Genomic DNA, 12541 nt, shown 5'->3' on the forward strand with positions numbered 1-12541 from the left:
CTGGGATTACAGGCGTGAGCCACCGCGCCTGGCCTAGATTCTCACAAGGAGCATGCAATCTAGATCCCTCACATGTGCAGTTCACAGTAGAGTTCGTGCTCCTACGAGAATCTAATGCCACCGATGATCTGACAGGAGGCGGAGCTCAGGCAATAATGTGAGTGATGGGGAGTGGCTATAAATACAGATGAAGATTCTCTCCTTTTCTCTGCCACTCACCTCCTGCTGTGCAGCCTGGTTCCTAACAAGCCACAGATTGGTATTGGTCTGTGGCCTGGGGTTGGGGACCCCTGTCTTAGAGAAGGTTCTTGAAGGTTGCTATGTGCACCACTGCTAGTATCTTTCTGGCCAGAATTTAGTTTCAAGCCATACCCACCTATAAGGGAAGTCTGGGGAATGTAGTCTTTATTTCAAATGAGCATGTGACCAGCCATAATTTCCAGTTTTATTAAGGAAGGAGAGAATGGACATTGGGCCGTGTCAATCTCTGCCACCCCACTCTGTTGGTTATTAGACATGTGGATGCAGGAAAGGGTGAGATGTGGTGCCACAGGCATAAACTCTGAGGTCAAGCAAATCTGGCCCCAAACATGCCTCTTCATACAGCCACGTGGCCTTGTGCAAGCCACCTAATCTTATTAAGCCTCAGTTTCCTCAGTTGTAAAAAGAGGGAAAATGATCCAATTTCAATGAGTTATTATAAGAATTAAACAACTTAAGACATGGCATATCAGGGTTAATATGTTACTCCAGGAGATTACCATCTAGAGGGGAAGATGTATGTGTTAATAGGTAGTGATGAAAAAAAAATCCTCTTGTTATCCCCACTACTTGTTCTTAACATCCATGGAACTTCATTACTGATATATGACAGACTGATAACATCATTGGCCAAAAAACCATGATATCTTTCTTACCTCAGTTTTATCATCTGACAAATGGGTATAATAAGAATAGCTCCCTTATTGGGTGTTATGAGGATGATGTGACCTCCTGCATATAAAATATTCATAGTCTTACCTGCTGTATGGCAAATGCCTTCAGGTAATGCTACTTGTTATGACAATCTGGTTTTCTCATGCCCTGAGCAGGACCTGGCGTGTGCTAGGTGTTCAATAAATGTTCTTCAGTTGAAGGACAATTAAATGAAAAAATGGTTCTAACTTAAACAAAAAGTTTATTCAAACAAGAAAAAAAGCCCTCAAAGCAAAAGCAACCCAAGACCAAGTAACCGTCTTGATGCAGTATGTGGGTTTTAAGTTCTAGAGACCAAAGCCAAGCTGAAGGTTTCATTGATGACAGGCATCTCAGACCACAACAATCCAGCCTGGCCTCTGTATACCTTAGAGGTCCCTTAAAGTTCCTCTACACCCCTTTGCTTCTCTATAACCCAGAGGAGGGGAAATTATTATTCTCATTTTACAGGTAAGAAAACTGAGGCTCAGGGAATCAGGACTGGACCCAAGATCACAAAACTAACAAGGAGTCTGTATGGATGTGCTGACTCTCAGTCCTGTGCTCTCCCCATTAGACCAGAAAGACCATCTGGTTGGTCCTAATACTTTTACAGCCTGGAGGACCAGCAGGGTTAAGTGACTTCCCCAAGGCCACATAACAAATGGGCAGAGCAGGTGAACCCTCTGACTTGTCTCCAAAGGAAGTGTGGGCTGTTTGCTGTAAACAGTGCCTCCAGGGAATCACTTCTCAGCACCCAGCTCCTTGATGGCAGAGGCTTAGGCCTGAAAGCTTGCTTGGCTTGGAAACAGCCCAAGCCTGGCCAACAGAAGGACATGGGAACATCTTTTTTTTTTTTTTTTTTTTTAAATTATACTTTAAGTTCTAGGGTACATGTGCCCAATGTGCAGGTTTGTTACATATGTATGCATGTGCCATGTTGGTGTGCTGCACCCATTAACTCATCATTTACATTAGGTATATCTCCTAATGCTATCCCTACCCCCTTCCCCCCACCCCACGACACGCCACGGTGTGTGATGTTCCCCTTCCTGGGACACAGGAACATCTTTGACGACAGCTATGATTCTGTCAAGATGGCAGGAGATGCTTTGATCAGGATTGTGGTGTGGAAGTCTGTTTCCTCTGGAAAGAGTCGTGAGAAAGAGAAAGACAGGAATCATGGGGTAGACAATGAAGCTTGAATTTGAATCCACATCTGTTTGACTCCATAAGACAAAGGTGTGGAATGGCATCCAGGCTGAGTCTGAAATGTGAAGTGAACATTTCCTCCTTGTCTATCTCTATTATCACCCCATCTGTCTCTTGGGACTCTGTGTCTGGTGGTGCAGTTTGAATATTGCACAAAGGCACCTGGTTACTGTGAGCATCCTGATAATCCCAGCACTTTGGGAGGCTGAGGCAGGCAGATCACTTGAGCCTGGGAGTTCAAGACCAGCCTGGTTAACATGGCAAACACTGTCTCTATAAAAAATGTAAAAATTAGCCAGACATGGTGGCATGTGCCTGTAGTCCCAGCTACTCAGAGGGTGAGGTTTGAGGATACTTTGAACCCAGGAGGTCAAGGCTGCAGTGAGCTGTGATTGTGCCACTGCACTCCAGTGAAGATTTTAGTACCATGTATTGTGTATCGCAGCCAGGAGGATGTCTATTTATCCTTCTGTTTATTCATTAGCAAATACCTATCAGAATTCTTAGCATGCATAGAGCACTGTACTTGGGGATGGGCATAATGCAAGGACTAAAACAGACCTAGTTATTGGCCTCACTAGAGTCCACAACTTAGCGCTCTAGTCTTTCTCTAAGAAGTCGTGAATGTGTTCATCATCCATCCATCCATCCATTGTCCACACACTCATTTAATTGACTCACATATTCATGCATTATTTTTTTCACGTGCTCAATCATGTACCCATTTAATAATTTTGTTACTCTTTCCTCCTCTCATTTATTCATTCATTTAGTCACTTAGAAGTTTATTCTTTTACAAACTCATTTGTTTACTAACGCTGATTCATACTTTTCTATTTATTCACTCACTAAATAGATCCATTTAATCACATGCTAATTCATTTACGCTTTCTCTCACTCTTAAAAATCATTTAGTCATCAAACATTTACTAAGCCTATTCTGTATTCTAGGGGACCTAGATGCAGTCATCTTCAAGTTCCATAGGAGGGCTGTGGCTGACCTTGTCTCGTCTGATAAACCACTGAAGAAGAATGCTGTGTATCTATCTAGTGGGGCCTTCTAGGGAACTACGGGGGGCAAGGGCAAGTTCATTGGCCTGTCATTACTGTTTCCTAATCTAGGGAGCCTCTCAGGTGAGGAAACACGTTTTCCCACAAGATGTCACCTGTGGCCACCTCCCAAGAAGTGGTCAGCTGGGAGAAGCTTTCAGCTTTCTGTATCTTTCTTCCCTTCCCCCTCAGAAAAGACTCCCCTGAAGCGACTGGTCTTCTCTGGCTCTGGCCAGGGGCTGAGGAGTGACGCTGGGTGGAGGCAACACCCAGGGAGATAGGAAGCCTGTTCTGTGGGGCTTATCTCAGGACTGTGAGGCAACTGAAGACAGAAGCCATGAAAGGAGAAGTTTGGTAATCTCATCTGCAATTGTTGTTTTTGTACTTATCTAAGGATGGGGGTGGGGATGGAAGGGTGGGAATGGGTTTGAGTTGCAGCAAAAGGAATTTAGATTAGACACCTGAAAGAACTTTTTAACATACAACGCTGTAAGGCCAAAAGGAGATAGTACAGTTGCCTTTTATCTTGATCCATGGTATAATACTTAAGTTTAGGTGTTCAATAAGTACTGAACACACAAGACTGGGAGTCTGGAGAGTTGGGCCAAAAGCTCTTATTTGTCCTTCATTCCCACTGGGGACATCTCTCCTCTTTATTTCACTCTCTGAGCCTCTGTGTCCTTGTCAGCCTTGTAGGGCTGCGATGAGAATTAAATGAGACAATATGTGAATGTGACCAGTCCAGTCAATGCCTAGCACATAGTACATGCTTAAGAAATACCTATGTCATCTGGATTCTGGAAATCCTGTACACCATGGTAGTCCAATAAAAATATACCCAATGAATCATTAACATGATTTAATTTATAAGGGGCACAAAAGGTTCATTAATGTTAGTTAACAGTAAGTTTTGGAGTCAGATAGACCTGGGCCTTATTTAGAGCTGCATTTGGGGTTGGGAGTGGAATAGAGAGGAAGAAGAGGAAATGGATGGGAAGAGTTGATGAAAATTCAGGAGAACCCAGCCCACTGATAGGAGAGGTTTGGGAGAAAGAAATAGCTACAGAAGGGTATGTGTTCAAATTTTGCTCTTTGCAAAGAACATGCTGGTTACTAAGAGAGATCAGAGCAGGTACAAGGAGTTCAGTGTGGAGACTCTGGCAGTGGTCCAGGTGTGATGTCTAAAGCAAGGGACTGTGGTCAAGGGTGAGCTCAAGGTGAGTGGGTCTTAGCTGCCTTAGCTCCTTGTGGAGGGCAAGTGAAGAAGGTATTGGCAAGAACATTAGAAATTGTCCTAGGTGCTCTCCTACAATGCTATGACCAGGATGCACTCTGCACTCCTTTTGATGAGGAGTTTGGTATCACATCCAAGGCCTTACCTGTCTCCGTTCTCTTTGATCTAGTAATTTCACTGGAAGCCAGTTCAAGGAGATTATCTAAACTGTGGAGAAAGGTTTTTGTCAGTCAAGGGCTCTTTATTAAGCACTTACTATGTGCCAGGCTCTGAGGGTACATCGGGGAGTGTTAGAGAAACACAAGTGGGAGAGATTTTGAAGGGCTGCTGAGATCATTCATGTAGTCAGGCAATCAAAAAATATTTACTGAGCACCTGTTATGTGTCTGACATCATTCAAGGCTCTGGGTTTTCAACAAGGACCAAGACAGATGAGGATTTCAGAACTGTGGACAAGTGAGGGTTAGCAGGTCAGCAAAGTCAGAATGTTTATGCCAATGCAGCAGGCTTCTCTGATCCCCCAAATTATGCTCGGTCCTTCTCATATATGCTCTTTCCCACCCCCATATTCACACAGATGAGGACCTCAACTTCTTTTCTCGATTTCCATTAAAAGCCTTTACTCAAGGTCGTTGTATGTGTAGTAAATTTTATGAAAGGTTTATGGATATGGAGGGAGTTACATGATGAGAATGCAAATACATTAATTTTGAGTTGGTTAAATGTCATTGTTTTCAAGATTCTCCAACTGCCCAACAAGTAGCTTGGCTGCCATCTTCCCTCCACTTTCTGCATCTCTGCTTCCTTCCTAAACCATCTTCCTCAGTGGCAGTGGGGTTCCAGTCATTTGCAGTCGTAAATAGTATTTCCCCCTTGGTCACACTTTAATCACTTGTCCGAAGTCTATTATTTCAGCTACATTGTAAGCTCCTTGAAGCACCTAGATCAGGGCCTCGCTCATAATAGGCATTTCAAAAATAGTTATTCAGTGAATAAATGAACAGATGAATGAGACATCCTTCAGATCCCTATAAGAAAATTGTACTACCTGCATCGTTGCAAGAAAAAAGTGAGTTAATTTTTTTCAGTATGATGCCACATTGGATTCTGAATTACAGAATTCAATCTAAATATCTGAATTTGATATTTGCCCTTTTGTCTCCTCTACATGGCATAGCAAAATGGGAGACAACACGGGCTTTCAAATCAGATGTTGATTTGGTTGTTGGCCCTTGTGCTGTGTATCCTTGGGCAAGGATTTATTTCTTGTAAGCCTCAGTTCCCTTATCTGTATAATGGGCACATTACCAGCACAAATGGTGTCGTGGTTAAGTGTAGACTCTAGTACTGAACTTCTGAATTCAAATCCCAGTTTTCCACTGACTGTGTTAATCTTGTGCAAGTAGCTTATTGTCGTCATCTTCATCTGCAAAATAGGAATATTATTTACTTTATAGGGCCACTGGGAAGATTAAATGAGTTAATATATACAAGGTACTTAAACAGTGTCTGGCAAAAAGTAAGCATGACATAAGGTTAGCTCATGTTATTATCTACCTCAGACAGCAGATGGAATAAGATAACATATATAGGGTGTGTACTTAGCACAGTCCTTGGGATGTTTTAGCTGTTCAATACTTGTTAGCTGTCACTATTATGCCACATATTATCAAGTTAAATGCACATTCATTTTCTATCATCTCTGAAAATGGGATACATCTAATAGTCACTTTTGGGAAGGAGGCATTCATGATGTAGTTTTCATTGTCTGTACAATTAATCTGGCAGAATGATGTCAGTAGCTTGGAAGAAAACCCCAAGACAAGAGCAAGAGCAAAACACTCTGTGAAGAAGTACTGCATCCTTCCTGTGATCATCCCTGGGTCCAGATGGCTCAGAGGGTGGCGTTGTGGGGAAAACGTTGCACATAGACAGCTCTGAGTCAAAAAGTGACTCAGAGGAGCTGGATTCTGAATGTGACTAAGTTTTAGGAATACCTTAAACAACTTACCTCATTTCTATTTTCCTTTTCATGCATGCATGAAGCTGATATAGAGTAAAAACCCGTTCTAAATAAAACTAAAAAAGCTTTCAGTAAGTGTGAAATACACATTCTGTGTAATCAAAATCCATGTGTCATAATTGGGTAGGTAACATGTTTTTCTTTCTTAGAGGTATGTAAAATAATGCTGCATCTTACAATCACCAGCATCTTAGACGGATGAATTATGGTGCTGTGCATATCCATCTGTCATCAGGCGTTGTCTGAGCAGCCAGCCCACTGTGGCAAGTGCCGTGGGAGGAGAGTCAGAGGTGGGAGGACGAGAAAGAGAGGCTGAAGTCCCTGCCTGGAGCTGGCTGCAGGGCCATCCTGCAGAGTGGGTCATTGACTGGGCAGCCCAGGCCTCCCATGGTCCCTCCTCAGCATTCTGCTTCCAAACTGACCTGCTCTGGGCTTTCCTGGGTGTCCTGGTTTTGGCTCACCCTCACCTTTCAGGTGAGTCAGTTTGCTTCACCTGAGCAAGTTGCAACTGCCTGGGCGGAGCCTCACCTGTGACTGTACAAGGGACGGGTCTGGATCGGGCAGCCAAGTAGGTCTGATAAGAAGGATGGGGCAATTTCTTGCCAGCACCACCTTGTAGGGAGTTTGGGCTTCTTCCCCAGGGCTCAGGGAATGGGCAAGAGAAAGAAGGGTGGGGACTTGAATCCAGTGAAAGTACCAGGCCTCCCTGAATACCACTGACACCCCAAAGCAGGCACATCCTCCTGTTTCCCTGTGCCAAGGGCTTATAAGAAATCAGGTAGTGATCCTTGCCCCACCTCCCAAGCATGGAATTCTCTAGGCTTGCCCCTTGGGTTTCTAGAGGATTCTGTGGGAAAACAAGGTTTCATTTGTTAAGAAGAGTAAGTGACGATCACTTAGTTTGGTGACCTTGGGTACAGGTGGTGACATGTGGATGTTAGGGCAGGAAGGGCCCAGGATGAGGTCACAGGTTGAAGGAGGTGGCTGATGGTAGCCAAGGCCCATATTACAAGTTGGGGAGAATGATTAGCCCCCACTTATTTCCGAAAATCACTGCCAGGATGATTTTCAGAGTTTCTTTACCAAAGTCCAAGTTCTCTGGCCATTTATTTCAATTCAAAATAAATGAAATTTTGAATTCACCTCCCAGGAAAGAGATAATTGACTTGGTTTGGCCATTACTAGTTTAAAAACAATCAAAAAGAAAAAAGAAAACGAAACAAAGAATGAACATCCTCAAAGACAGTTACTTTCTGTATTACAACTGTAGGATATTGCTATGTTGCCATCATTTATTGGTTTGTTGACTGGTTTTTTGATTGACTGCTCTATTGAGCAAGTATTTATTGAATGCTTGTGATGAGTCAGGGGCCGTGCTGAGAACGAGGGGCATATAGTGATGAAACAGAGAATCTCTGGCTTTAAGAACTTCCAAACCAGTAAATGAGCAAATACTTATGATATGAAGCATTGCTTGAGTCACTTGGTTTTCACAACCTCCCTTTGAAGGAGGCACTGGTATCTGTTTCACAGATAAGGAGATTAAGACTCCAAGAGGTGAAGAGACAAGGGTGGATAAAGGGCTGGGCAAGTTCAGAGTGGAGAGAAATGATTTCCACTTAAGAGTACTCTGTATAAGCTCTGGAGGGGTGGCCTTTGAGATTGAGATGAAGGCAGAGCTGGCCATAGCAGGTGGAGAGCAGGGGCAGGCAGCACCGGGCTGTGGGGCACAGCCAGACCACGATAAGGGGAGGTTTCACGGATCATAGAGCAGCCAGTGAGCCATCAGCTAAGCCTCCACTCCTGGACCTTTCGGTGGGGGAAGTGCAGTTCCATGAAAACAGGTCAATATCCCAGCCAGACAAGGAGTAGTCCCTGCAAAGCTGCATCGCCTGGAGTTGCACAACTCTGATGGCATGAACAGTTGTGTTTGGAGGGAGAGCTCAGCACTGGGAACAGCACAGGCAAGGCTTTTCTGCCTCATGAGTATCTTCTCTGAGCAAATCAGCTCAGCTGCAGGGCCCCCAGTCTATGGAAATCTAGGTGGCTGCTAGAGAAAGCCAGCTGTAGGCAGGGGGTTTAGCAGAGACTGTGGCTTCTATTGCTCATTCATGCATTCCACAAATATTTACTGTGCACTTACTGTCTGCCAGATGCTGTGCTAAGAGATAATTAAGACAGGATCTCCGCAATCACAAACTTAGTCTAGTGAAGGAAGGGACAAGAGAACAGCTGATGACCGTAATAATAAAAATCAGACACTTGCTATGCGTCAGGCATTGCTTTAAGTGCCTTTCATCCTCACAATAAAGGTTGGTTGTATTATTATTTTATAGAGGGAGAGACAGGGACACAGAGAGGTTAAGCAACTTGCTCTAGGTCACAGAGCTAGTAAGAGACAGAGCCAAGACTTAAACCCAGGCAAACTGGCTGCACAGCCCAAGCCTTTAACCACTGTGCTATACCACCTTGTCATCCAACCAAATCAATTATAATTCAGTGCAGTTCTACTGGAGGAAACACAGGATGCTACATGAGCAAAAAGAGTGGGTTCCCAATCCAGGTGTTGAGGAATGGGTGCAAGGAGGACTTCCTGGAAGAAATGAGACTATGCTGAAGCCTGAAAGGTGAGAAGTGGCACCCCCAGGCCGAGGAGAGTTTGGGAGGAGAGGTCTGGGCAATGGAATGGAATCAGAAGGAGCTGATGGTAAGAGAGAGCACAGATGGTTTCAGGAACTGTGAGGAACTCATGTTGGCTGGAAGGGGTGTGTGGCAGTCCAGAGTGGAGGAGGAGACAGGCAGTTGTCATGGTTTGGGAGGTGGCACCCTCTAGCCACTCTGTGAAGATACAGCCTGGTAATACCTCAGGTTCCCAAGAACTCCAGGGCCTGTAAACATGCCAGTCACACGTGGGCCTGCTTAGAAGGCCGATGGCCTTTAAGTAAATAAACAACACCTTGCATAAATCTCTGCACTTTGAGTGGCAAAGAGGCCATTCCCTGAGGGTGACTTGGGAAACCAGAGGTGCAGTGACTCAGCCTTTCTGAACCTCAGTTTTGTCATCTACAAAATGGGATTTTGTAATAACCCTTTATGCACAGCAAAGGTGGAGCCTGATAGGATGTTTGTCGGGGACCCAGATTCCTTCATCTTGTTATTGGCAGATTTCTGTATGAGGGGACCTTGACTAAACAAGTAAGGAGGTTTAGAGCAACAGCTTTCAAATGGGGGTTGGAAAAAAATCTCAGAATGTGCGGAATATGTTTATAAAAACAACATGATAATTTCCATTATGCCACCATCCTCTCCCAGAAACAGTGTCCAATTGTTATCAGGGTAGCATGCCTTAGAACTTAGAGTTCGGATTGGAATATCATCCATGACAATCTATCAACAGGTGTAGGTCATTCTTATAGGTGAGGCTGGATCCATAAAACACCACCTGTCTCTCATCTTGCATGGTCAACTTCTTCAAATGCGACTGGTGCCTTCCTTCAAGGTCTATCCGTTTGATGATCAGGTCATTCTTAACAGCCATCACGGGCAAGTGCACTGCACAGTGTGTTTTTAGATGCTACAGAATAGGAACAAACATTCCTGCTAGCTCTAGCAATTGGCAGGATTGAAGCAAAATGCAGTGGCTCAAGATATCAGCAACACTTTTGTGAAGACCATGTGGAATAATCCCATATTGGTTACATTGATGTGGTTGTAAGGGAACTAAATTTTGCATAATCCTTATGAAGTTATGGGGCCATATTACACCATATGTTCATCTATACTCTTTTTTTTTTTTTTTTTTTTTGAGATGGAGTCTTGCTCTGTGGAGACTGGAGTGCAGTGGCACAATCTTGGCTCACTGCAACCTCCGTCTCCTGGGTTCAAGCAATTCCCCTGCCTCAGCCTTCCAAGTAGCTGGGATTATAGGCACCTGCCACCACAACTGGCTAATTTTTGTATTCTTAGTAGAGACGAAGTTTCACCATGTTGGCCAGCCTGGTCTCAAACTCCTGACCTCAAGTGATCTGCTCGCCTTGGCCTCCCAAAGTGCTGGGATTAGAGGCCTGGGTCACCGTGCCCAGCCAATATTCTTGAAAATATTTGCTTGTTGTTTCACTTACTGGTGTGTTTCATATTATGTACATATCTATGTATATACACATACAAAAATCTCAGAATTTGTATATTTTTGTGCTCATGCTCTTAAAATATGATTGAATTTCAGTAACTAAGAATCCAATCCTTAGTAATTAACATTATTTGTTATATTGTTTTCTGAAAGAAAAAGAAAGGCCATCTAAGCCCCTAAGATTTGTTTTTTTCCATGATTTTTAGGTATTCATTTGCAAGTATGATTTCTTAACTATGAAACCTTCAGTGATTATTTTTTGGCATGAGTCTTCTACTCTGTCCTAAATAGTTTTGAAGTGTTTATCATTTTACTGAGATGATAAATAATGAAGAAAAAAAAAGGTAGTGAATATAGATAATTCATTCTGAAGCTCATTTGAAAGAATTCCTGAAATTCTTAATATGTGACACATTTTAAACACAGGATAAATTCAAATTTGGAAATTAGACTCAGTGCTCTGCTCAACAGATAGACACTTGGTCTTTTAAACATTATTTCATACCATTTTCTATTTTCACTGATCTTTGTAAGGGAGTGTATTAGTTCATTCTCACACTGCTACAAAGAACTGCCAAGACTGGGTAATTTATAAAGGGAAGTGTTCTGCATGGCTCATGGTTCTGCATGGCTGGGGAGGCCTCAGGAAATTTACAATCATGGCAGAAGGGGAAGAGGCACCGTCTTAGATGGCGACAGGCAAGGGAGAGCAAGTGTGTGAAGGAACTGCCAGACACTTATAAAACCATCAAATCTTGTGAGAACTCACTCACTATTATGAGAACAGCATGGGGGAACCTGCCCCACCATGATATAGTCACCTCCCACCAGGTCTCTCCTTGGACATGTGGGGATTATGGGGATTACAATTCAAGATGAGATTTGCATGGGGACACAAAGCCTAACCGTGTCAGGGAGTTAAACCCAAGTGGACACATCATCGATAGCTCAAAGACATTTTCAACAAGCAACACAGCTTCTTGTGTGCTGATCTTCACTCTGCATAGAAATGTTTTAAAACACCATCAGCCCTTTCTTCAATGCATGGATTGATAATATTGAGAGCTCGTGGAAATGCTTTTATTTCCTCACTCACAAACCAAAGCTTATTACTACTGACTCCTAAACCCAGGTGTAACCATGTATGTGTGAAATGGTTAGCTCTGTTTTCATCAGCTTCACTGCGAATCCGGTAAGCTTTCTACTCTGGGTAGCAACATTATGATAGACCTGGCCAATAATTTGATTCAAATCAATTCCATGCTGCAACCCTGTGCCAACTGGTCCTGATTTTTCCTTCAACCTTGATGAGAGACCTTTCAGCCTTTCTTTGTTTATGCCTTGCTTTGAGGTCTTCTTGGATCTCTTTTGCGCAAGTCGACAAGTGTTCTTTCATTGTCGGTTGGCTCATCACATATTATTGACTAAGCTGAGGAAACACTGATCTCATTCTTTATGCCTTGAAACATTTCATTCTTCATTGTTCATTTAAAGCTTTCATTTTTTTTTTTTTTTTTTTTTTTTTTTTTAGACAGAGTCTCACTCTGTTGCCCAGGCTGGAGTGCAATGGAGCGATCCCGGCTCACTGCAACCTCCACCTCCTGGGTTCAAGTGATTCTCCTGCCTCAGTCTCCTGAGTAGCTGGGATTACAGGCGCCCACCACCACACCCAGCTAATTTTTGTATTTTCAGTAAAGACGGGGTTTCGCCGTGTTGGCCAGGCAGGTCTCAAACTCTTGACCTCAGGTGATCCACCTGCCTTGGCCTCCCAAAGTGCTGGGATTATAGGCATGAGCCACCGCGCCCAGCCAGATTTCACTTTTAAAATATGTGTTCTTTTATAGTGATCAACTAGTAAACTCCTCAGTCTGGGTAGGTTCTGTGAGGGCCCATACTTTTGTCTGTTTACTTTTGCACAGCTATACAGTCCCTGGCACAC

The 12541-nt window shown here is 43.5% G+C and overlaps 1 long non-coding RNA gene across 1 annotated transcript in view; it reads left to right on the forward strand.

Annotated features, from left to right (window-relative positions):
* The window catches only part of LOC134730945 (uncharacterized), a 76788-nt gene extending 71197 nt beyond the window's left edge, over positions 1-5591 (forward strand). Inside the window, exons 3-4 of the long non-coding RNA XR_010112879.1 lie at positions 3118-3300; positions 3409-5591. This is a non-coding gene — a long non-coding RNA (uncharacterized LOC134730945). The remainder of the gene's footprint in view (positions 1-3117; positions 3301-3408) is intronic.
* Positions 5592-12541: the final 6950 nt, after the last annotated feature.

Source organism: Pan paniscus, chromosome 7 (assembly GCF_029289425.2).
Source record: "Pan paniscus chromosome 7, NHGRI_mPanPan1-v2.0_pri, whole genome shotgun sequence".
Lineage (NCBI taxonomy): Eukaryota > Metazoa > Chordata > Mammalia > Primates > Hominidae > Pan > Pan paniscus.